The sequence below is a fragment of the Pseudopipra pipra genome, chromosome 14 (assembly GCF_036250125.1).
Source record: "Pseudopipra pipra isolate bDixPip1 chromosome 14, bDixPip1.hap1, whole genome shotgun sequence".
Taxonomy (NCBI): Eukaryota; Metazoa; Chordata; class Aves; order Passeriformes; family Pipridae; genus Pseudopipra; species Pseudopipra pipra.
In genome coordinates, this window is record NC_087562.1 from 11,336,342 (window position 1) to 11,362,366 (window position 26,025).

Sequence of the window (26,025 nt, forward strand, 5' to 3'; positions counted from 1 at the left end):
AGTTTCACACTTAGATGCAAGGTACTAAAATGCCATAAATTATAAAATTTTATAAGAAACGGAATGGAAGACAATTTTCTCTAAAGGGCTGGTGGAACAGAACAAATCAAATGCTGCCTGTTAAGAATACTGAAAACTTAACTATTAAGGCCAGATACTTGAGAGAGCTACAACCCCTACAACTGCTGGCAGCCAGTCCCAGGTCACACCCATTTCATTTACATTCTAAATATTGACCAGAACTTTGAATTCAAGACTACAGCTTCTTAGAAACAACCCAATAACTTTCCACTTGAAAAACTGTCTAACTGTATTTATTTCAACCAGACCACAGTAATTAATATTTATGAGGATGAGTGAAAGAAGGATGCTCATAGCAAAAAGGGGATTATGAAAACACAAGAATGTGTGAAGATGCCGATGGGACTGAACAAATGGCACCTGAGACATGCACACAGCAGCCCACAAAGTGAGAAAAGAACAGGACAAAAGTATATATGTAGCTGCCTATATAGAGAGGCACAGCAATACCTCTTTTTGAGCTTTGTTCCACGTGTAGTCCAGAAGAAGTTTTGATACTCGTACCAAATACATTTACCACCACTTATTTAATGGGTTTATTTGACTGTTACAGACACCAGCATCTGAGACATCTCTGATTTCAGGCTAATCAAAGTAACAGTGGCTGGCACATGTTACGTTCTTCAGTGGTAAGTACTAGATCTGTTACGGGTTTTAAATGTGCATGTGTTGCATATTTCTGGATTTATATCTTACATGAATATGACCAATAAAAAGTGGACAGAAGAAGAGAGCTCCGGAAAGAGCTTGTCAACAGTATTTTCAGGTGGAAAAAAATGAAAAATAGGTAGGTTTGATCTGCAGAATGTGAAGTGTACAAAGTACAACAATTAAAACAGAAGGGCAGATACTCTGAGCTCATTAAAATTTCTTTTGAAGATGAAAGTCATTAGATTTCAATGAGACCTTGGAGCAGAAGCTCACATTGACATGAGAATATTTAACCTGTAGTCTACAGTGCTTCAAGCAACTGATAGTATGATAAATAATTGCTTGGCTGTAGTAACCACATAGAAGGAAAAAAAGGATTACCCTAATCAAATACAGTCAGCGTGGTGTTGCCTGTCTCTGCGCTCCACATTTCATTCTGGAAGTTTGCAGTTATAAAAACGGAAATCCTGAGTTCTTAAAGAGGAAATTGTAAAGGATTTATTTTCCTGCCACCTCCAAGAAAACTTTGATAACATTCAGGGTCAATCCTTCAGCTGGCATGATCAGCATAGCTGTGTGGAAGCCAGTGGACCATTGCCAATTTATAACAGCTGAATGTCTGGTATTACTACAGGGACAACTTCATTTTACAATTTTTATCTCTATCCTTTTTTTTTTTTTTCTCTTCTCTTTAAATTAGGGTCATTCATTAATAGCCAAATACAGTATTTGTTGTTGTCAGGAATACCTGTTCTTCAATGTACAACACTCATTTTCATGTTAGTGAGTTGCATTGGTGATTAATTCTTGCTCATATTTCAGTACCAAAGCAAAGCACACGCCAGGACCATACAGTGCCCTACAGGTACTTTTTTATGTTATATCTAGTAGACAAAGGGGAACTCCCTCCACTTGGGCTCAGAGCTGAAAAAAAGCAAATACTGATCTTAACAGAGGACTAAAACACAGATAATAGATCCTCTTGAAAAGGCAGAGCAAGCTTGTCTTAAGCAGCAATATGATGCTAAACAGTGCTTTACAGTTAGTTTACTGTGAAGAAATGAGAAGGGTCAGAGAAGAGAAGACACTTGCACAAATAAAGGCTCCATGCCATAAGCCAGTGACAAAACCAGGATTCTCTTGCAGGTTATCCCACTGGACAGTGCCCATGCAGTCAGGGGTGGAAGCACAGTATGCCCTTTCTCACAGGAGAAGATGGCATTTCCGTAAGAAGCCATATGTAAAGGCAGTGGGAAAAAAACTTCAAAGCATTTCCTAGTCAATCTCTTTGCACTTTCCTAAACACCCAGATCCTGAATACACAGTGCTCAGGAATGTTGTACCAAGCCCTGATCCCTATATAAAATACTGCTATAGAAGAACCTACTTTTCTTTTTTAGCATATAGGTGCTCACTGCATGACTCAAGAGGATAAAATTAAGACAACACTGCGCTAAGAGATTGCCCCTGAAGGGCTGTGCAGGCAGCTTTCATTTCATTTAGCACACACTACACAAATTTCATACCTTTCTAATCCTAGGCAGTGCTTCCTTGAGCCCAGAATTCTTTCTTCTAACAAAAAGATAAAACCTTTATGGCTTACTCTGAACCTGGTGTCAGCAAGCAGTGGCCTCAGTGGCTCAGTCCATAGTGAAAGAGCTCATGGGTACCACCCCCCCAAAGCAGCCCCACTCACTCACCAGCCCACTGACACATCTCTTCACATCCCCATGGCTCCTGAGCTGGATGCAGTCAGCAACCTTTTCTGACCAAACTCAAAAATGGCAGCTTCCTCAAATCAAGTTCCTGCTGTTTCACTTCACAGCTTTCTCTCGTTAAGGTAACGAGACACAACTCCCAGGCTCTCCTTACCACTGTCCTGCCAGTACTGGTAGGGAATCAATTCCACTGTAGTTGTGTAACACACAAAAACCAAATTCTGAAAAGAAGTCATGTAGGAAGGAAAAATGAAAACATTTTATCCTGCATATGTTGAAAAAAGCAGTTATTTTCTTCCATTTTTCCCCTATAAAGAAAATGCTGATTCTGTGACTCCTCTTAATTTTGTCAACAATCTTCTATGCCTTCTTTGTCAAAGTACATTTCTGACTGACCTGAGTTCCATAAACAGGCTTTTGTAGGTCCACAGAACAGCCAAGAAGCCTGTTGGTAAGCTATTGCTAGTGTGATGCTACACCAATATCCACTCACTTCTAAAAAGAAAATAAAGGGGGGAAAAAACCCTCTGATCTATGAATAAAATATGTAAATAAAAACCTAGCTACCTTTAGCTAAAATAGCCCTAAAAACAATATCCCAAGAGATTATAGCTCTAGGGCTGGAAGAAAAGTCACTGGACAAAGATGGAGAGGGGAGTAGTCAGGAAAGAAGTCAAGTCAGAAATCAGAAGTCCTGTGGGAACCTGGCAGAGAGGCCATGCAGGCTGAGCTAATGCCATCACTGGGAAAGGGGAAATGTGGATGGTCTCCTTCAGTCAGCTTGTGCAATCTTCCAGAAAGATCTGATTAATTCAAGGAACGAAGTTGTAGCTGGTTTATTTCTCTCCTTAGTAATAACAGCTTTACTAAACTTCAGATTTATCTTTGCCACAACAAAAAAAAACAAACCAAACCACCCAACCAGCCAAACACAAAACAACAAAAAACCATACATACACACCCTCCCCAAACTATCTCTTTAAAAAAGAATCCATTTCAGTAAAATATCTCCCCAAATCCCAACATCAGCAAGGTTTGTTTCAAGAGAACAATTTAAAAGCCACATTTACTCTTTAAATAAGTGGTCAAATACCACTGAAATTGTGGTACTTGCAAATAAATTTTAAATTTAACCTCTTGGATGCACATATGCCTGCCCCAGTAGTGCATGGTTACAGTGAAGATCATTATAGGGGAGACATTTTTGTCTGTATGCTACATATTATTTTCCAACTGCAGTATACAAAAAGAATTATTTGAACAATGAACTAAGTAATTAAAGCTTGACAGAAAAGGCTTTGGAAAGTCAGTTTTTTATTTAAATGAGAATGGAATGTTTGGAAAAGATTATGAGGGATGACCTTCAAAACTACTCAAAGGATCCACCATTCCAATAATTTGCTCATTTGACTGGTAATGGAAACAACCATAGTTCCATTTCTTGCTCTGGTTTAACATGCTCAGTCTGCATTTCTCTTTCTCAGGTGACTGCCTGGACCACCACTGTCGTGTTTGGGCATATTTGTGTTGATGTGCTTTTCTAGACCTTTTACAAAATATTGATGAAAATACCCACTGAATTACGTTTTCCCACAAATCATTTGCAAGGGAAGGTGAACCCCAAAGTTAAGAATAACCCATCATCCGAGAATGTACTCTGTTAACCAGTGATAACTGAGAGCTAAACACTACAACCTTTCAGAAAAATTTGTTTTTATTGAATCCTGAGATTTCACCTTGATAAGCACTAACTACCAGGCTAGTATCTGTTTTGTTGCAAAGGAGGTATTTTGCTATCTTTTTTTTTTTTTTTTTCTGGACATTCCACTACTGGTGAAATTGAGAAAAGCTTGTTAGGAGACTATATCACTGGAATATTCCCTATCTGCTCCCGTGTGAGTGGCGGTTTTGCACAGAAATGTGAATTTATTTTGTTACATTTAGTTGCTGAAAAAATGTTGGTGTACAAGATCTCGTGTGGCAATTCCTTCTGTGACTGTTCTATGGTAAGAGCAGTAAAGACAAGGCCATGACAGTGGGTCACTATGATAAAACTTTGCCCCAGTCACAGGCAAAAGTTTCAGTTGAACCATGTGCTCCGCATTTGCAAACACTATTAAAAACAGGTTTTATTAACAACAATAAAACCTCCCCGGAATTCAGAAAAAAACCCTCCTATTATAACTTTAAATAATTCAAGCAAATCAAACACCTTCCGGAATATATTCTGAGATAAGAATGTTTTCTAATTATTTGAGAAAGGAAGGGGAAAAAAAGGCTTAAATATTAGGGTAAACTTAGATAAAATCCTCCCAGTACATCAATGAGTAGCTGTCACTCTAAACACTGCACATTTAAGATTCCTACGTCAAAATAAAGATACTTTGCTGGTTTGTTACTGTGCAGCCCCACAACCAGACTATCTAGGACTAAATCTGAAAACAGAATTCAGGCACACTGTAGCATTTAATGTTTAGAAAATCCTTTGCCCTTGTAGTATTCGTAATCTTATTATGTTAAATTTAGCTGGTCGAATTCTGCTCTTACTTGTACTTCACATCTGTCAACTTAGAGTGTACAATGCATACATCAAGGCAGCATTTAGCTCAGCACAGGGAGAGATTTGATATTTGAAATACATTTTATCTTTTGAAAGGCATACTTTTCCCAATAATAAATGTTGAAACAAAGTTCCCCAGGGTCATGCAGTCTGCGTTCTTTCCCACTCAGCTGAAGATGATATTAAGGAGCTAAAATGAGAGAAATATTGTCATTTGGTTATGTAGTGTAACGTGCTTGATTTCATTCTTCTGACACTTTGGACACTTTGTTTAACAAGGAAATCAACACGAGCACACGAGCTCCGAGTACTTCCAGGCTGAGGGCTCGTGACAAGACTGAATTGTCAGCTGCAGGCTGTGTGTGCCACCAGGCTGACAAACACTCCCTGCACCACGGGCCGGGAGAGGACCCGGTGCCTGGTGAAGGCAGACCTTTAGCAGCTGGTAAAACAGTAGCACTGCAGGCAGCTGCTGGCCTTATTTGTCAGACAACAGCTGCAGACATCAAAGAGAATAAAGAGAAAGAGGAAGGTGGAAAGACTGAGGTAAAAAAGGAATTCAGTCTACACTGTTTTTACGAAGTAGATAAGTTACTTTTTAATTATATAAACATATTCTAATATTACCAGTTTGCCTTTTATGAAGAAATATTAAAAATACTTGCAAATATACACATAGAGCACTAAGTCCTCAAGCAGCCTACTGGAGTCCCAGAGTTTAGAATTAGATGGTTGAGGCCAATATAATCCTTCCCATATACAAAGTTAGGGTCAAACTATATATAGTTTGGTCTTCTGAAACTGTTCCAAACACTTCATAGTTTTAACAGCATTAGTTTGATGCGTTCAATGCTATCAGTTGAAACACTGAGATTTTAAAATTAAATTTCACAGATAAAAATATTAGGATAGTTCTGTCAGCTATAATACTGGAATGCACATGCATACAACATTATATAACATCAAATTCAAACAGACCATTAGAAAATATCAGTTGGTGTATTCAATAGCTTGTTTTCCAACTTGATTCCCACAAGAATCTCAACAAAAAATTGTCAGTCCTATTTTTTCCACACTGTATTTTTTATTTCTAATTGTTTCTAATTCTTCACAGAAGCACTTTTAATTCAGCTAGCCAGTATAATATAGTATACATAATATTTTGCAAGAGGCAGCTTCTGCAACTGCCTTCATACCCTTAGGCTTTGTGACTTGACGTCATAATAGTCTTGATTTATTAGAAGATAAACCTTTCTCAATGTTTTTTCCTTTTAAATAGTGAACTGTAAATAACCTACCCAATATGAAAAATGCTAAATAGCTCCTTTGAAATTCTAATGGAGATTGTCTACAGTTATATCACCCACTGCAGAATCCTTGCTGCTGATGCTTTACCTGCATATGTGGAATGTATAGGAATGTAACCTGCACATGTACACATATCTCTGAGTTGGTCTGCTGAGACACAGAAATTTGGGTTGGGTGCAGCCAGCACATTCCAAAACATAAAGAGAGATTATTTTGCTGTTTCGGGAGCTTATAGATTTTTACTTGAATATTCAAGGTAAATATACATATAATATACATATAATTCAACCAACAGTGTCTTTGTCTTTTTCCTTATTGACAAATCTTGAATTATTTCAGTTCTGTGGTTTTGCTGGTCCAAGCTTCCCAACTGTCAAATCATCACTGAGGTAACCCTGCTGCAAAGTTCAGCTCCAGTCAGTCTTCATTTTCTATCAGCCACAGCATTTTCTGCCTCTGCTTACACGTTGGTATGTAAATGTCTTGGCATATCTTGATGTCAGCAGCCAAGCCCAGGTGGAGAGAGGGCTGACTGAGCCTTGCACCTTGATCCCTGTGTTTAGACCTCTAGCTCTGACCATATTAACTCCTAGACAACCACGCCTTCCTAATTACTCCACTATTTTCCCTTCCTTACAGGCACCATCTCTAGCATGTTCTGCTACTGAGCAAGCTCAGCTCCATTGGCCTTATATATTTATAAGTTATGATCAAAGCTTGTAGGGCTCAGAAGCTCTTTTCTCCCTGACAGCCTTAACCAAATCACTTTTTCAGACCTGCCATTCCCCAGAACCCTGCCAGGCTTTTCTATCACCAACCCACTATGTCCAGAATGCAGTTAAATACTTATCACTTAAAATTTTAAATGCTAATTGGTTAGTAATGAAAACTTCAATTGATTGGAGATTAAACTTTAACTGCTAAGTGACTGGCAGAGTTCTAGTCCATCATAATAATTAAAATTCACTCATATAACATTTTTAGATGTCCTTAGTATGAAAACAATTCTATAATCAAGTGTGTGAAGGTGGTTGTTTCAAGTTTTTCCAGGATTGAACACGAAAACATGTGACTGAATTAGCAATTGCTAATTTGGGATTAAGTAAAATCTCAATGTTCATCTCAGAAATGTCTAAATTATTAAAAATCATATCCCTCATTCATTTATTTCACCTGCTTCTATTCTCAGGTAAATGATCCCTCTCAAAAATGTATTTCTCAAAAGAAAGATACTCAGTTTGCTCCTAACCTGGTGTTCAGGATGGAGACTTGTGTTCTCACTTTGATAGGTTTACTATTGATTGCCAAAGCTACTGTGTAACCTGAGGAACTTTTCTCACCTTCTAAAACAGTATTCTGATCTAAGTTTTCACAAATTCAGAGGAAATACTGCCAGAAATGAAGCAGCTAATTTCCTGTATATTCTGCTCTTTTACTGCAGGTGTTAATGGAGCTGAGTAGAGATGTTTAATACAATGTTACTTGTGAGACACTGGATTGTACAGGATAAGGAAAGGAAAAAAAAGGCAAACTGAATTCCTAACATATCATTAACTAATCAACTAGAAATTGGATTGAACGGAATTCCTCTTTCAAGTTTTTAGAAATTGCAGAAGAAACATCATGAAAACATGCAAGACAAAGCACCAAGTCTATATTCCTTAGCATCTCTTAATTGTATTAAGTCCGTGTTCAAAATCCCAACCCATTTCTTTAAGATCTCTTTCATGTCACAAGAGTTTTGCAGAGGGTTTGGACAGTGTTCCCCAAACATAGAACAAGCATGGTTTCTTTTGCTTTTACCTTCAGGGCCACAATATGAGAAGCTTCTGGCACTCTGATGTTCTGTCACTTTTTAATGCAAACTCTGGAAGTTCACGGACACAACGCTGCACAATCTGAGGAAGATAAATCACAGTTACTTCAAGCCAGCTGACAGCAGTTTAAGCAGCTGCAATCATCAACCACCAAGGGAGTTTCTTCTTTTATCTTACTAAATGCAAAAGTATACCAGGAACTGGTAATATCACTGGACTATCAGGAGTCCTGCTTTTACATAAATATCAGCAAGCGGTAAGTAAATTCTGTTGACGAAATGTAATAAAACAAAGACGGTTTCAAATATGACCGTTCCCTGATGCATTCTGCAGCCCCGTCTTACTCACTTATTGCATGCTGCTGAGATTATAAGGTTTGCTTTTATCTGTCAGAAATCAATATTTCAAACATCGGATAAAAGAGGAAATTGAACTGGGAATAGGCTGAAGTGCTGTAAAAACTACAAAGCACAATTATCAAAAAGCACTTAAAGTACTTAATAGGACACACATATAAAAATGCTCAAATTAATGTCAGGGAACTATAATGAGAACTTTTTCTATGCTTTTTGATCCAAATGCAATGTAATTCGAGTGCAGCCTGGTCAGTCAATACAGTTTTCAATTTATATGAAACCCTAAGGATTTCTAGCAATCCATTTGCTAGAACTGAACCATTACATATGATTGGTTAATATTTCAATTTATTGAAAATACATTATTTTGTGTAAAGTGTTTAAGTTGTTGAGGTTTAATCATTACAAACAGTTATGATAAAAATAGATCTTTGGATAAACAAAGACCCCACAGTCAAGCTTTTAATAAATACTAGTATAACTAGAAAATTGGATTTTAAAAGGAATAGACATAAGGAAAAACTGCAGATATGGGGGTGGTGAGATAAGAAGGAAATGTTGTATAGAATAGATCTTTATCAGCACACATTAAGCTGAGAAGGAACCTCTTTGAAAAATGTTGGAAACCATAGTTATTTTATGCAAAAAACCCCACCCTCACTATTAACTTTAGTACATTCCCCTTAGATTTATACATTCATTTATCATCTTTAATGCTATTGAGCTGGAGGTCTTTACAAAACTATGCTAGATCAGAAATCACTGTAAATGAGCGTGTACATATCTGTATGCACATAGCAGCATCCATGGAAAACAGATAAAACATGACTTTAGAAAATTTGATATGAAAATTTGCTATGAAATATGAAGAGCTGCAACACACAGAGGGGTTATAGCTGTGATTTGAGCAACCAAGATGCACCTTCACTAAATGGCTGTGTCAAACTGTACCACTCTCTCCTAACCTATGCCCCACATTTTTAATAAGGAACAAAAAGGAACTCTTGGAAATCTTTCTTTGTGAAAAGAAATGTGTTTCTTAACATTTATACTTTACTTTTACACTTCAACTACAACACTTCTTTCACATGAAGGAACTTTAGCTTAATCACAATTAAAATGTGCTTCTTATTGGAACTACACCAAAATCCCTGAACTATGGATCAGACTTTTATTTCCACTAGCAGATAAACTGTTTCATTAGCCAAACACCTTCCCACCACCTTTCCTCATTATAGTTTTGAGCTTCATCCAGTACAACCTCTTAGTTAATACATGTACTTCCTCTGTCATCCAGGCTAAGTTTTCTGTTGCTTCTTCCATTTTCAAGATGCAAAATTGAATTTCAGTCCCTAGAATCCTAATTTGGGTCATAATTCACCGCTTTAAATTCATCCTCCCTATCCTTTACATTTTTTCTTATATCTTTTCTTTTCCTGCTTATCTCCTTATTTGTCTGTCTCACTCCCACCCCTCAATATATCTACTTTCTGAATACTTGCTTTCCCTTTAATACTTGTAAGAAATTCCATGAGCTGCTAGGATTAATTGGGGAAGTAAACGTAAAAAAAAAGTAATATTACACACAAACTGCTATTTGTATCTTGTGTTTAACAGCAATTTAAACACATAAAGAACAAAGTATGCACAAGTCATGCAAAAATAATGTATATGCATACACAAACAGGAAACTGAACAGAAAGCCAGAAACGTATCCATGAGTATATGGTTTGAAATATAACATATGTTTGCTATCTCCCAATGTGGCATTTATATTTTCACAGTTACATATTATATAAATCATGTAACTGCTGGTTACTCATGAAGCTGGATAAAGCCAAAACAAAATGGACCAAACCCTGTAATCCAAACCCTGATATGCAACACAGAAGTTTTGTTTGAATAATAGAAATAAACATTGAGAGTTGGGACAAGTGTATCTGTATCATTTCAGACAGCTGTTGTTTAACCTGCTCCTGCAGATTTCCTAAGACAGAGACTTCTAAATTTCCCAGGCTATATATTTCAGTGCTTTATTATCTTACCATTACAAAAGTTGGGTTGTTTTGTGGGTTTTCTTAAGTCCAATCTAAATCTTTGCTACTATAATTGTAGTCCTACTTCTTGGCCTGTTTTATGTGATGAAGAAGAGGTTATAGTATTCCTTTTTGCAACAAATCTGACTATGTAAACACAGCCATCACACAGCTTCTTTCCAGCACCCAGGTTCTGTGAGTGGTACAATCAGGCTCTGATCTAGAAAGTTAATGACTTATGCAATTCTCCAAGTCAAGTAGCACAATAAACAGCCAAAATCTGTCTTCTAATAATTCTGGTCTTGTGTATGCTAAGCAAAATGTAATGATTTAATTGAGGGAACTGGGAAAGAAATCCCCTAAAAACAGAGTTTTCACATGTTAAAACAATGTTGACAAGACTAAAAATAAACAGATTGCTTCAGCTGGATTCTGTATTCACTTGAATGGTGTCTTGAGTTTTTGGATTTCCTCAACCAAGAGTGGAAAGAGTGTTGATTCCTAAATCAACAGAATCATCACAGAAAATACAACCTTTTCCAAATAGTACATATTTCCAAATAACAAAGTAATAAAAATATTTTGTTTTAAAAAACAGTCTGAGCAGAAAACATACTATGATGCGGTAAGGTAATTGTAGTTATGGCACTCATAATTGCATAATGCACTTCACAGAAGCTTCTTCTATTGCACCTTATTGTATTTTTTCCTTCAATTATTAAATTCAGAGGCTTAACATCGAAAGAAAATGCACTTGTCTTTACATGCACTTGAATTGTTACTGCCATTTAGAACTAATCAATGTTTTCTTTAGTACCATAATAGCTTATTTGCAAAGCACCTCTTTAAGAAAATTTACATGGTATTCTGGAAGTAAACATGTTTCACATTCTAAGAAAAACTCTCAATAAAGAGAAAGAGGGCTTCGTTCTCATCTCAAAGTTCAGTGCAACTAAAGTGACTTCAAGAGCTTAAAAAATTGTGCACAAAGGGAATTGCTACCAGATTATACCCCTCTGTTCATAAATAATACAAGGAAAAACCGTGCATTGTACACAATCCTTATATCCCTAGAGAAGTCCAGGAAATTAATTTTCAAGAGCTCGGCATATAAATATATGCTTTCATTGATGCTAAGAGGAAAACAAACATTTTAAATCTTATTATTAACCTATGTTTAAATACACATTCCTGAAAAACTTTATATCACTCCTGACTTGGATGTTCAACTACATAAAACTCATAGGACACCAAGGTCTCACTGAGTGGTGGAAAGCCCAAGTAACTCCAGTAAAGTCAGTATATGCACTCTGAGTGCTGTTTGACACAAACAGGAATGTTCACACCACTTTCCTCTAGGAATATAAGGGAGGTTTTTAAATTAGTCTCTGTAGACTCCTTCAGAAGGAGGTCAGAGAAACAAAATTGAGTAATATGAGTACACCTAATGTCTCAGTATCTGCAGTTACTTAACAAAGAGAAGTTTTAATGAAGGATAAACAAAGTTTGCACAAAACTCACAGGCAGGATTTATGATTTCTAATGAAACATGTAAACCTCTAGTGCTTTAATAAGTAGATCAACTGCAGTTCAAGCTATGCCTGTTCTTAAACACATGCAAACCCATTGATTCTAGTAGGGTAGCAAGCCTATCACTGGGATGAAAGTTAGAAAAACCAAGCTAATAGGGAATATCATAACTGAACATTTTTAAATAGAAATGATATTAAAATTCTTATGCTCAGAACTGAGAACTTGAAACAGTTTGCCCCCTGTACCTTGTTTGGCTTTACTCTGATACCTGTCTGTTGTAGCTCTGCAGAATATTTGGTTCATTTGGGTGACACAGCCTTTTGCAGAATAACAGTTTTGTCTCAGTGACACCTTCTGCTTATGCTTCCAGAGTCTCTACCCCTGCTTTGAGCTACACATTGTTCTCAGTTGAATGTTACTAAAAATAGTAGTGGCAGCAGGTGATTTGCTTTCCAATTTTAGTTATGCAGAAGATGCAGTGAGGGGCTGCTCTTCAAAGCTTTGTAGCTTTGGAAATACATCTTAAAATTACACAAGAAGCTGAGTGCCTTAACCAGCAGAGCTGCAGCATAAACTGGGTAACTGCATGTATGGCTAAGTACAAACAGCAGTAGCAGAAGGTACAGGCATTGTGGGCAAACAGTGGTATTCCCTTCCCCCTCTCCATACAGCATATTTTTAAAAATATGACTCTATTGCAAATATAATGAGCAAAATGGATTAATTTTAAAGCAAGGATGCAGACTTTAAACAACAAGGACAAGTTATTCACCTGACCAGACAGTTCACAGAGAGAATTTCTTACCTCTGAAAACGTGGGGTTCAAAAATACATGTATTTGAAGATGAGCCTAGAAAGAAGAAACAGACATTAAAAATTTGCAAAGTTGCGATTAATAGAATAAGCCGAGTTGAGGAACACAGAGGACCAAGCTTTGTCAAAAGGAAGAAACCAGAATTATAATTGAAAGCACTGGATGCAGGGACTGCCACAAAGTAATGCAACAACCTATGCCAAAGCATTTGCCACCAATTTATTTGCTGCTGAAGACTGAACAGACTGAAGTCTTGATCCTTTGCTAAATTACATGTTTCAGAATTAATCCTGTAGCCTGCAGCAGGTCGTAGATGCTTTAAAGGGTGACTTAGAGCAGACAGTCACCTATTACTGCTCATTATTTAATAGGACTGCTTTAACTCTACTGCAGTTGCCTCCATCATTGGATACTTTCTCTTACAGGTTTGTATTTTCACAGATCTTTTCCTGGGTTTCAGACCTGCTTCCACAGTATTACATTGGCTGCAGTTGTCCCAGTGCATAACAAGCAGCAGCTGGGAGAAATTTCCTGTACAATTTGTCCTAGATGGGCTTTACCAAAAGCATGATTTTTTTTCTTGTCATCTAGTTATTGTGAGATCGCAGCTGACAAATTTATGTATATGTTTTCAATATCCTTCACTGTCAGTTGTGTGCAGCACAGAAGGAAAATATGCAGCTTATAACCAAAAAAGCTGCTAAATTATATAACTAATTAGTATGTGATGAATTAGATAATTCTTTTTGCAAAGTTAAAACCACGTAAAAGTTGCAATGTAGGGCAATAGAGACTAGCAGAAAGGACAGAGATGGCAAATCTTCTGTGTATTTGCTTATCTAGAATAGCCAAGAAATTACAACATCAAGTGATCCTACAAATCTGAGGCAAAGCCTCATGCAATTAAAATTCACTTAATTTTTGCTGAGCTTCATTTCTTCTTTAATAAGATGAGAAAGTTTTTCTTTTTCAGTGCTTCTCTGTTTCTGTGAATGTGATTTTCATTGGTTCATCTCTGTGTTTTTAAAGAAATATGCACAGAACAGCAAGGGGAAAGCTTATCCATTTCAGCAAATTCAAGGAACTCCACTGAATTCAGTAGAGTTGTTTCAGATTTTATTTTTCACTCTAACTGGCAACACATTTTGGCTCATATTCTTCTACAGCATCAAAAATCTGAAAATCAGTAGCCACGTTATACATAGGACTATTTCCTGCAGAAGGTTTAAATTGTATTTTTCAGTATACTTGTATCCATGAGTTTGGAATCTATTACTTTTATCATCTGGAATGCACAGCCAATATTTTGCATTTTCAATCTGGAAAACAATTTAATAGGGGCCAGCAGGATAATTTTATATTTTATCAGTTTATTGTATCTAACTACTAATGATATGTAGCATCTATCACATATTGCATGTCCTCTGCCATTATAGAAATCAATTCATCCCCTGATTTCCTTTTATTAACCAAGAATATCTTTCCAGCTGGTCTTTAATTAAATATTTCGTTAAGGATCATTAAGGAATTATAAAAACTCTTCACAGTTCTCACTGTTAATCATAAGCACTTCATTCACAAGGGACTATAAATCTGAAATTTGCCTTCTGGTTTTACTACAAACCTTTTTTAGAATAGTATTGAAAAAATTACCGAAACTACCCAACAAAACCTCCTTCATTTTGAAAAGAGAATTTTCCAATGAAATTGACATAAAATATAAAATAACCAAGAATTTACTTAGAACGTTTAAATAAAGTGATTGAAAAATGATTATCAGGGTTTTTCCATTCTTCTTCATTTGAGCTAAAATAAAGGCAGCTCAAAATCATAGATTATTCCCTCTCTTCAAACAAGGTGGTGAGACAGTGTTGGGTAGATGCACAGTAGTAATGGATTATGTAGATGTTTCTCTCCTGGGTCACTGTTATGAATCTGATCCAAGACAGCAATGACGAAATGTCAGTGTCATTTTATGGCTTTTAGCATGAAATCCTGACCCTACAAGGTCAATGGCAAAACATCAGTAGTGCCAGGATTTTCACCTTTTGAATCTCTAGGGTGCAAAAAGAATTAAAGTCTGACTCAGCATGCATTGACTTTAATGGGAGTTATACTAAGTTCAAGGTGCAGATTTTTAAAAGTCCTTAGATGCTGCTTTGCTCATGCTTTAATAATAGCTGGATCCTTCAGATGATTCAAACACTTAAAACCATAGCATTAAAACTATAAACTTTTATCCTCAAAGTTAAATGTTCTGATGACACACATTCTCTTGCTCCACTGTCTGGATTACTCTGCTTCACTAGGCTGAGCACCGGGTAAGGGCTTCTTTCACCACATTTATTCACTTCTCTTGCTTCTTTCTCTGAAAGCAAAATGCTTGTCCCAGATGACACAGGGTTCAAAACCTCTTGGATCACCATGTTTGTGGCCCCCAAGAAATCTGGCATAGGTTGTGGCTTCTGCTCTGCATTCTGTCTAATCAACTTACAGTCAATTCCCACAGTGCTCACTGCTACAAAATGTGAGGTGTCTGTAGTAGAGGAATAGTAAGACTTTGTGTCAAAATGACTAAATTAACAAAGCAGGAGAAGTCACTGAACATGCCTTCTGGAGGGATTAATTCAAACTAAATCCTTATCAATTCCCTGAAAACAGTCAGAAGTGGCTTGTTATTTTATTTAATTTTCTTTGATAGTGGTTGTTTTGTAGGAAGGACATAACAAGCCATTTTAAACCTACCTCCCAAGTCTTGCCATTTTGCCTGCTTGAACAGGTTCAAATCTGAAATGGAAATAAGAATAGAATCCAAATGAACTGTCAAATTCTAAGTGTTTATTCCAAACAGAAACAAAATTTCCAATTTTAAATTATTTGTTCATGCCCTCTCAAAATTCTAAGGTACACAAATACAAAAATTATGTCTTGCTGTAACATATGCTTTCCAAACATATTTCACTTGTACAAATGCACAGTTCGGGCATGTGTTCCTAAAAGTATTTAGCTATGCTGAAAACCACTCAGGAATTAAACTGGATAAAAGCATGCTGAAGAAGTTGTTGGAGGTTTAATTACCTTTTCTCTTTTTTCTCTTTAGTGGGAGTTCTGAATTCTGGAGGAGTAAAACTCCAGTCTCTACTGTATTGAAATGATATTTTTTTAGCACTCCAATCATTGTCTCTACTTGACTAAGACATTTCTGTGCTAAAGCAGGTGCATTTACTTTTCAAGTATTATTTTACTAATCAATTGAAAAATTACCTCCATGAATGACAGAAGTGCAGACCTTTGGAGTATTTCATTAAAAGGAGCAAACATTAATTACAAATCCAGCCCAACCTTTGCAGACATAAATTATGGGACGGATCTATTTTCTCCATGCTTAATTGCAAGCAGTGACTAGCTCTTTAAATTATTATCTCCAAGGCATGAATGAAATTAGAATGGATTTGATGATATTCTCAAGGCTTATTTGTATCTAAATAACTTGGCCATGCACTATCTGGAGATATAAGAAAAATTAGGTGAAACACCTTTGAGCCTTTAAACTGTGGCTGGTTTACCATGAACAAATTGGGAATTGCAAAATGGAATTAGAACCTTAAAGTCTTTGCAGACAAGGGAGGTCTAGTTACAGGTTTAGCAACAGGATAGTTAATATTGTCCAAGTATTTTTCTTCTAATCTAAATTCTAAAAATTTTAGGGTTTTGTAACTTTCTGAAGCTTTCACATTTCAGGCAGAATTTTCCAGACAGTCTTTCCTGAAAAGTAATATTTCCATTCCAAGCAAAATACCTGTTTTTCTAGTGAAATAAAACACTCTTCCTACAGAATTAGGAAGGTTGAAAATTTTGATCTTTTTAATAGCCACAGTGCTGACATGTTTGTGATAATATCAAAATCTGGCAGGGAAATAAATGAGTAAAGTGCCCTTTAGTTGGTCCATTGAAAACTGATTTTGAATTAGGCATGTTTGTTGACACAAATTAGAATTTCAAAGACATTCAACAATGGCCAAATTTTCAAGTCATCTTTTCTCCTGATGATTACATCCTTTTACAGCATATTCTCTACTTGCTATTTTGACTTTTTTAAATACTGAGAATGAGCAAAATTTTTTCTTTGTTTCCATTAGCATAGTCCAAAAACTCAAATGAGCAGTTAGGCCATTTTTCAAACTACTTTTTTGAGTCATTTAAGTCAGAAACATAGAAAATAAATTTCCCAAATTTCAAAACGTGCTTTACTAAATCTCTTTCTCTACTGACCTCTACTTTACCTATATCAGTTTTATAACTCCATCTGTTTTCTAAGGGAGAAATATTGAATAGTTACTATTGATGACTGAATTACTTAAATTATTATCATATAGTAAAATGCCCTTTCAATTCCTAAATAAATTTTTGTTCAAAGATGATAAAGAGAAGGAGCAGAACAAAATTAAAAATTGAACATACATAAAGCTTAAATGAAAACAAAACTATTTGAAAAATCTCAGCATGAGTCAAAATTGATCTTGAAGTTTCTTAGTACCTAAGATATGGAGAACCTCTAGTCCTTCTCTGCTTAAAATAATTTAAAAATTAATTCCCACAGGAAATAAATAGCACTGTATATATGCAGAGAACAGAAGGTACAGTTTACTATCATAACAAGTGACAGACAGAGAATGCAATGTTTTTTTTTTTAATACAGTAATTAAGACAGAAATGAATATTTTTGTAAAATGTGTTTAAAGATCTAGATTTTGCATTGGAAACAGAAAGCCTTCTCCTATAAGAACCACACAGGGTGTGAACAAATGAGTCCCACAAGGCTCCATGGGGATTGCCTGACCCATGTTTTTACCACCCTTCTACCCCAGAAGTTAATAATTTGACATGGCATACTTTAAAAACCAAATAAATAAAATAGATAATGGCTTGCTTAGAGTTCAATTTACTTGTGTCATGATACAGTAAATGCCAAGCTGAGTTCTCACAGTATTAATCATTAACCTGGGAGAGGGCATTAGCTTAAAACGCATTCCTTCAACTATTCATGTTTCATGAATACATTGGTAAATATTTTAACAGAAATTTCAAGTATGCTGAAGACATAAACAAGTTCGAGTCCCCCCAAAAGCCAAACTCCTTTCACCTTTTAACTTTTGGATAGAAAGTTACCATCCATCTGTTGCCAGAACAGCTTCTGAAAGCAGAAAAACAGAAGCTCTGCAGAGTTGGATTGTTCGAGGTACAGAGGAAGCCCAGGTCATGCAAGACACCATGCAAAGAACAGGGCAGGGGACCTACAACAGGAAAACTCTTCTGATATGCTACTGATATTTTTTTAAATTTTCTAAAGTGACAGACTCCTCATGCCCATAGCAAAATGTTTCTGATACTGAGTTGAAGACTCTGTAACAGCATTAGAAGGTGTCTGGGAAAAAAATATATTCTGCTGAAACATTAGAAATTGGTTCAAAAAATTTGAAAATACTTGGGTCCAGCACAGAGAATACTTCATGGGCTTTCATAGCTTGCTTAGGAGAGGGAAGGAAGAGTGAGAAAACCTATTTGCTTGGATTTTGGAAGTATTTATGTTCCCTTTCTTCTCCACAGTATTTCACCTTAATTTAAAAGTGAGGAGTTAAAGATTGATCTGGAGCTTGGGAAAAGCATTCAAGCAGAGGACCACTGGGGACAGAGTGAACCCTTTAACCATATTGCTTGAAAAAGGCAGTGCTTGGCAATATATTTCTGGGAATGATAATATCATAGGTAACCTATTTGCTCTGGAATCTAAACCAGAGCATCACATTTAAACCACCTGCATCTAAAATGAAGGTAAATATATTAAGAGGATCTCTCCACTTACACAGGAGTGGAATGTATGATTTTAAGAGATCTGGGCAAATTCCTCAGACTTAATAATATACCAGTCTATTCATGGAACATCGTGTCCCTTATATTTCTTTAGAAAGAAAAACATCACTAACAATTATTGGCTTTAACACCTTGCAGCTTATATATACTTTCTCACATAAGGAAGAAACACCTTAAGCACAGTGTGAATCTAACATGAATATAATTTATAAAATGTAGAAATGTTGAAGCAGAAAAAATAGGAAATTAGTCAAATGGGAGTTTTAAAAATGAAGATACTTTCTTCATCAAGGGTTATGAAAAACATATGACTGTGATAGAGTACATACCTTTAATCAACAGCTACTTTTTTTCCCTCAGAATACAGAATTGCAGACAGAACTTGGCTTCAAGTTGCAAAAATTATGAATGGAAATACTGAGAAATCATGATTTTTATCTAATATTAAACACTATTAAACAGACCTATTAATGCCTGTTTTATGGTCAAAACATAGGCAATTGCTCAGTCAGACATTTATATGCACCAAAACAACATGCATTAATTATAGTTAAAAAGAGTGTGAGCAAAGACTGCTCTGAGTCAGATCCCAAGTCACAGCACTTGCAGTACAGCTGCTCTGGCCCACGGGTGACACAGCCTTTCTGCTGTGGGGTACAGCATCTCCCAGGGGGGCTGTGCCACACTGAGGGGTGCCAGGCACAGAGACCCCGTGTGGGAGGACAACACAGGCACCAATAAGCGGTTCAGGTGCAGCTCCTGCATCAGAACTCCAACAAGAGTCCAACTGACTGCAGGACCCGGGAACATTTTTTCCAGACTGGTGCAAACACAGACTGCACCCCAAGTTCACAGATGGACAAGATCCCAAGGCACATCAGTGCACCTGCAGCTTGGTGTCAGTGCACACAAGCAAGTTCACAAGCCTGGACACAGAGCACTGTCTCCTGTGACCACCAACAGGACTGAGGTGAGGAGTGATCTGCTGGGGAACTCCACCTTTTGTCTGCAGGAAAGACAAACTCGTATGGACCACCAAGGCCAGCACAAACCCCAGTGTCACCCATGCTGCATGGGAACAGAGAGCTGCCCAGGGCCTCCATGTGCTCCCTAGGGAGGGGCACGAGGCCCCACTGTGAGCTGGGCTGGGGTTTCAGCACTGGGCTCACAGGAAGGCTTCTCACCCCCATCACTGCCTGTCTACACAGAGTTACAGACACACAAAGCTGACCAGGGTGTGAATGTGTATCATACTGGGGACCACAAAACACAGTGGTACAATGACAAGTTATGGCATAGCTCTCACTCTGCACTTTTCTCCTCTTTCTCCTTCTCAGTCCAGCAAATTACAAAATAACAAGTAAGAGCAGCATTAATACCAGCTCCATCCAAATGAAAGTGTATGGAACAGGGAAAAGCATCATCTGTTCAGTGATTCTGATTGACTCCTTGCTGTGCCACCAGTTCCCCTTGTCATATTCTAACCTGGTTTGTTCTTGAGAATAAATATTCTTGAAATCTGACATGGGGGAACAAATTATTTTTATCATATCCACCAGTATTAACTATTTAAATACATCACCTGTACACTGTGAACTACCTTGTGGCACACTGTGTAATCACTGTGGATTGAACTCTTGAAGGATAAAGACCCAGAACTGTTTAACTAATAGTTCTTTCTCTGTCCTTCTCTGACAGAGGAATATGAATAACAATTTATTTTGGCCAAAACAAGCAATTCCAGGTGAATTTATGTCCATAATGGGAGATTTGCCATGACAAACACGAAGGGGATATAGCTACATGATTTGGTACATTCTAGTCAAAAGTGGAATACCTTAAATCAAAAGTTTCAGTAGGCTTAAATGTTCCTGCTAACCCCTCTATTAAATCTTCATAACAGTGTGACAAGCTAGAATTCATTATCTTCTAGTTTATTAAAAAGAGAGTGACCACTAGGAAAAATAATATTGGGAAATAAAATTTACCTTGGATTAGTTTCATGTAAACATAAAAACCCAGCTTCTCAGAACCCACATGAAAAACATAATGTAGTTAATATTAAATACCATGATTATGCAACCTATTACTTTTACAGTTTGTGCTCCTGTGTCCTTGATTTCATCCCTGTTTTGCTTATGATTAATGAATTACTCACCTTCAGTACTCTCTCATTTATTTCATACCTCATTATGAATTTGGAAAGGTCAATTTGTTATTTGAAAACAGCAAAACATGCATGGAAGTTAAACAGTGTTAAAAAATGCAAAGGACATTTTTATAAATAAATTGCTATCTTATATCACTTTTTAAGTTTGCATTTTTAACTGCTTTTGATATAATTTTGAAGAGTCTACATAAATTTTTCCCACAGAATACCAGACGGAGTTTCTCCATGTGTTTTATAGGAACATCAGGAGTGTCAGTGCACATGCACAAACACACAAATCCTAGAATGACACCTTCTGTACTTCACTGTCTATTTTAGCTTGTCAAGATCTTATGCCATAATTTTCCATGGCTTCTCGTTTGTTTTGCTTGGAATTATTTAACCAGGGTTTGATACTGTATAATTTATGTTATGTGATTATACTGCTAGCATTCAGGTAGGGACAAAATCAAGGCAAGAAAAATTGAGGGAAGTTCTGTGCATATTAAGTTCACAATCGCTGAAGTAAACCCCACTAAATTATTTATACTGAAAACAAAGCTTCATACCAACAGTTCACAGTATTACTTTTTTTTGTTATTGCCATATCCTTTTTCAGTTTTGATAATTATTTTCGTCTATGGAATTTGGTAGTTGCACAATACTTTCTTGAGCAGAAAAAAAAATTGGCTTACGTGACATCAGTGCTAAATCCCATTCTGTGGAGCACTCAAAGCCACAAACCAAAGAGTCCATCTTTTGTCTCAGCATTCTGGAGGTAAATTCCAAAATCGTTTGGGCATCACTGTCAGAAAATGACAGTTACCAACACACCTGCGATACACTGATAGCTGGGAGAGCGGATTGTGGTATCTAGAGAAGCTTAGAGTAACTCCATTTAGCAGTCACTATCATAGCTGGGAAGTTGCCCTGGAGAACCTGGTATTGGCACAGAAATCTTTTGGACAGAGGGCACTTAATGCCACTCACAGCACTCACCTCTACAGCTGTGCAAAGCCAGAGTCTGAGCTGCCTGCAGAGCAATGGCCTGTGAGCCTGTTTATGGGCTGGGCTACACTCCAGGCTGCACACACCTGCCCAGGCTACCTTAAAACTGGACACTTAGGTGACTTCTGGCACTGCAGCTGGAGCTGCACATACTTCAGTGTGGGCTAATGCAGTCCCTCCAGAAGATTGTGGAGTCTTGTCTTTTCTCATCACTTTGGCAATCTTGTCCACACAAAAAAGAGGAGCTTAAAGTCCTACAACAGAGACTTTACTGTTTACAGGCGTTGCCTCTGAAGCCCCAGGGACAGCTGCACCCAGCTCCTTCTGCAGAAGATAATCTGTGTTATGCCTTACTTTTTCGGTTTCTGGCTCACAATGTGTAAGCAGCAGCATCTGCATCTACTATTTTTGCCCTGCTTTATTTGCAGCTGAATTATGGCTGTGAGGTTTGTTCAGGTGAGGTTTATTCAGCCTGGATGCTGAGGCTACATTTGACTGAGAATAGACCAGAATCCATGGACACTATGAACAGACATGTGAAAGTCAAGCCCAACCAATTGTACACTTCTTCCCTCTGTGCAACATGCATAGCTACTTATAGTGTCAAGTTCAGTAGCTTAAATATTGTGTCATCATTAAAATAATATCACTGAGCATGGTTATTAACTGCAGGCTGACCTTCAGCTTTGGCTTTGTTAACATTGTAGATTTATGTTTCCCCCCAGCTCCTTCAAAACTCTTTGTACAGTGGATTATTAAACTATAACTAAACATAACTAAACAGGTTCATATATGCTTGGAACAATTCCAAATCTATGATCTTTTCTTTGAATTTTATAAGCATGTTCATTAGAGGCCTTTACTCTTCCTTCAATTCCAGTGAAAATTCTACAAGAATAATTGTTTTAAACCACATCCCACCCATGACACAGTCCAAGATCAGTGAACAGGTTGTCCTTCAAATTAATAAAATCAAATACCCATCCCAATACTCTACCCTTATTTCTGCCAAGATCTTATTAGTTTTCACTCTGAATAAAGAAGATAACATCTTTACATATGGCAAGTGTAAGAGGTAATAATAAATGGTAAATTTGGCATGAGTTATGAAGTATGTGCAAAAAGAAAAAGAAAGAAAATGGAAACTCCCCCCCAAAACCTTCCTGAAACAACAATAAAAATGGAGTTTGTGATTGTGTAGAAACCAGAGAAAACTACACAAACCAGGTAGAATATATTATTACAATGTTTGAGTATTATCTACAGTATAGAATGATCAAAACAAAAACATATATGCTGTAGAAGAACTGAAGTTATGTACTGATGGATTCACCTCTAAGGATTTAATCTCTAGTATGTGGCTTCCCATATAAGCAATGAAAGCATTTAGTCTCCTTGCCTTACTAGAATGAGAGTCTACTTCTCAAGGCAAATGCTTAGAGATAACTGAAATCAGTCTGAAACTTAGCAGGTGTTACTTCTGTTACTTGAAGTGCAACTATTTCAAAACATCATTTATTCTTTTTTATTCTAAAAAGTCCAAGACATATCTTCAGTAACTATCCAGTCTTCATTTTGACTCAAAATGACCCATTACTCCATTATGCAGACATTTCATTTACATTGCAGACCACTATTTATTGACACTTACCAGGGTACCAGGGCAGCCCAAGCAGAACATTCATGATACAGACTCTGAGAACACAACAGTGAAAATATCATGAACATCATAACTGCAAGAAATTATAGAAGGCCAGATGCTGCCCTAAAGCTCTATGAGGCAAATTCACCAGCAGTGTGACTTCACATCCAAGCTTAAAATCTGAAGGTGTAAATGACACCTTTGGCACTCTCAGCTAACAGACACCTGCAAACTGTGGGGGTTTAACCTCCTGTTCAGATGATTGCCTTCGCTTTCACTGCTTTCTGAAGGCTGACTTACAACAAGTGAGGATGCAGAGTGAAAAAGGGAGGTCTTGGGGGAAGGAAAAGCACTTGCATGTTTAGCACATTTTATACACAGGTCTGGAATATAGGATGTGGATGTTGCAAGAGGTAATGAGGTGACTGGCAGCAAAGAACTCTGAGCAAATGGGAAGGTAAAACAGAATCGAAATAGTGAACCATCTGCTTTCTAATGAAAACAGCTCTACTTGTCAGCAACATCCAGAAAAAATGATTTCTTAGTTGGAGTGTATAACCAAGAGAAGTAGCTTTTTTGCTATATGAGGTAATACACTCAAATGATGTATGACTTAGAAAATAGTGTGGGTTAATGATCTTCAGCTGGATCAGGGAGTAAAACAAAGTAATTTCATAATACAGAACATGATGGATTAAATCATGTTAATACTGGGTATATACATTAAAGAAAATGATCTTTCTGGCATACTAAATGGCAAAATAAAAAGCACTTTTAGTAAGCTATATGATTAATTAGTCTGCCCTTTTATTTATGTACCATGATAAAGTAAAATGTACTTTTCTGGTTACCTCCCAGGCAATTATTCTAAAAGTTATATTGAATACACCAGCTTCATTGTATTGCACCAGTCCATCAGGAGCTGCAAGTAGGTCCCTGTCTTTGTTTTAAGTCAGTGGTTTTCTCTATTCTCTCCCTTTCCTGTCCTCCTTTCTAGAGGTTATTGGGGTTTTGTGTTGTATGTTTTTCAACTCACAGAAACAGGAGATTGAACATGATATGTTGATATATTAAAATATGTAAACATTGATTTGTCTTTGTACTGTTAATTACAGAGAATGCAAAAAATTGCAGTGAGTGAAAAGTTATAGCTCACATGTAATTCAGGCAAATATTTAAATATGAGAATGTAAATGCTCCAGAGTTCATTCAGATTCTGAGCTGTTTCATTTCCTGCCTTCACAATTTAGCTGTGTATCTTGCAAATTTCCACCAAAGGCTCAATCACATCCAAAATCTTTTAGAAAGAAGCTGGAAATGCATTTTCAAAGGAGATTTCAAATTAAAGTAAAAGTCTCAAATTTCAGAAAAAAAATGTTGCCTGCAGAGGTAGAAATATTATTTTTGAGAACTGTTTATCTTCCAATCTCATTATACATACTTGTCAGAAATTATGCCAATGATGTCATACACAGAAGTTTCCTCTAGTATCAAATTGACACGGAAGGAAGAAAAAGTATTAGCACTGAGTTGACTTCTTTCTTAAAATCTTACAAGACTGTAGAAACTGCTAAAATGCAGGAGTTAATGAAAAGACCATTTCAATTATATTTTTTTTTTAAAAGTATTTAGCAATGTAGGTGTAGGTGTAGGTTTTGTATTTTCCTAGGGATTCACTTAGTTCTTCAGACTCAAATGCCTTAGATGGGTGTACTAAACAACACAGAAAATCTGAAAGACCAGACTTAGACACTTTTCTAATGTTAAATTCAGAATTCAGGTGGGAAGTGCTTTTGACACAGTAAAACATGTTTTCGTAAGGGGCCCACGACTTACATGGACTTATTCTGTTCTGCTGTTCCACACACTTGCACAGAAAAGTGAATCCTGATTCTTAAAGCCCTAGGCTAAAGGAGATGACTTTTAAAAAAGAACCAGTTAAGAACTACCCTTTTTTTTTTTTTTTTTGGTACACTAGTGCCAGGCATTTGTCTACTACAACAAGTGTTTGGAATCTCTGCATGAAATCCTCACAATGTTCTAATTCTGGATTATCTCACACAGAGTCCACCTGCGGATGCAGAGTCAGTATTTGCTGACTAATCTTTTGTTTGCAACATCACTAATGCTTCTTTTGACTCTGGGGTTTTTGCTTTCTCCACTGCAATGTGAAATCACAGTCAACATAAATCCAAATATTTTCAATATTTATTCCACCTGTGCATTTTGCATTTGTGTGCCAGCAAAATAACTGCTCTGTCATCAGGCTCTACAAAGGCACTTTGGTATTTCAGTGGCTGTGAGTGCAGAGAAGGTGTTCTTTCCTCCTCCCATGCTGCCCTGTGTTACATTCTCATCACCTTTCCAGGTGTACTGTGCAGTTTCCAGGCCTCTCAGATTTCTGTTCCCTGTAGAAAAAAGCACACGAATTTTCCTCTTGTCAAAAGCACCTTATATAATCCTTTTCTATGATCAACACTC

The 26,025-nt window shown here is 36.8% G+C and overlaps 1 long non-coding RNA gene across 1 annotated transcript in view; it reads right to left on the reverse strand.

Annotated features, from left to right (window-relative positions):
* LOC135422137 (uncharacterized) overlaps positions 1 to 26,025 on the reverse strand; it is a 183,611-nt gene that overhangs the window by 41,254 nt on the left and 116,332 nt on the right. Inside the window, exons 9-12 of the long non-coding RNA XR_010434324.1 lie at positions 23,554 to 25,952; positions 15,620 to 15,661; positions 12,866 to 12,910; positions 8,122 to 8,216 (exon numbers count right to left, since the gene is read on the reverse strand). This is a non-coding gene — a long non-coding RNA (uncharacterized LOC135422137). The remainder of the gene's footprint in view (positions 1 to 8,121; positions 8,217 to 12,865; positions 12,911 to 15,619; positions 15,662 to 23,553; positions 25,953 to 26,025) is intronic.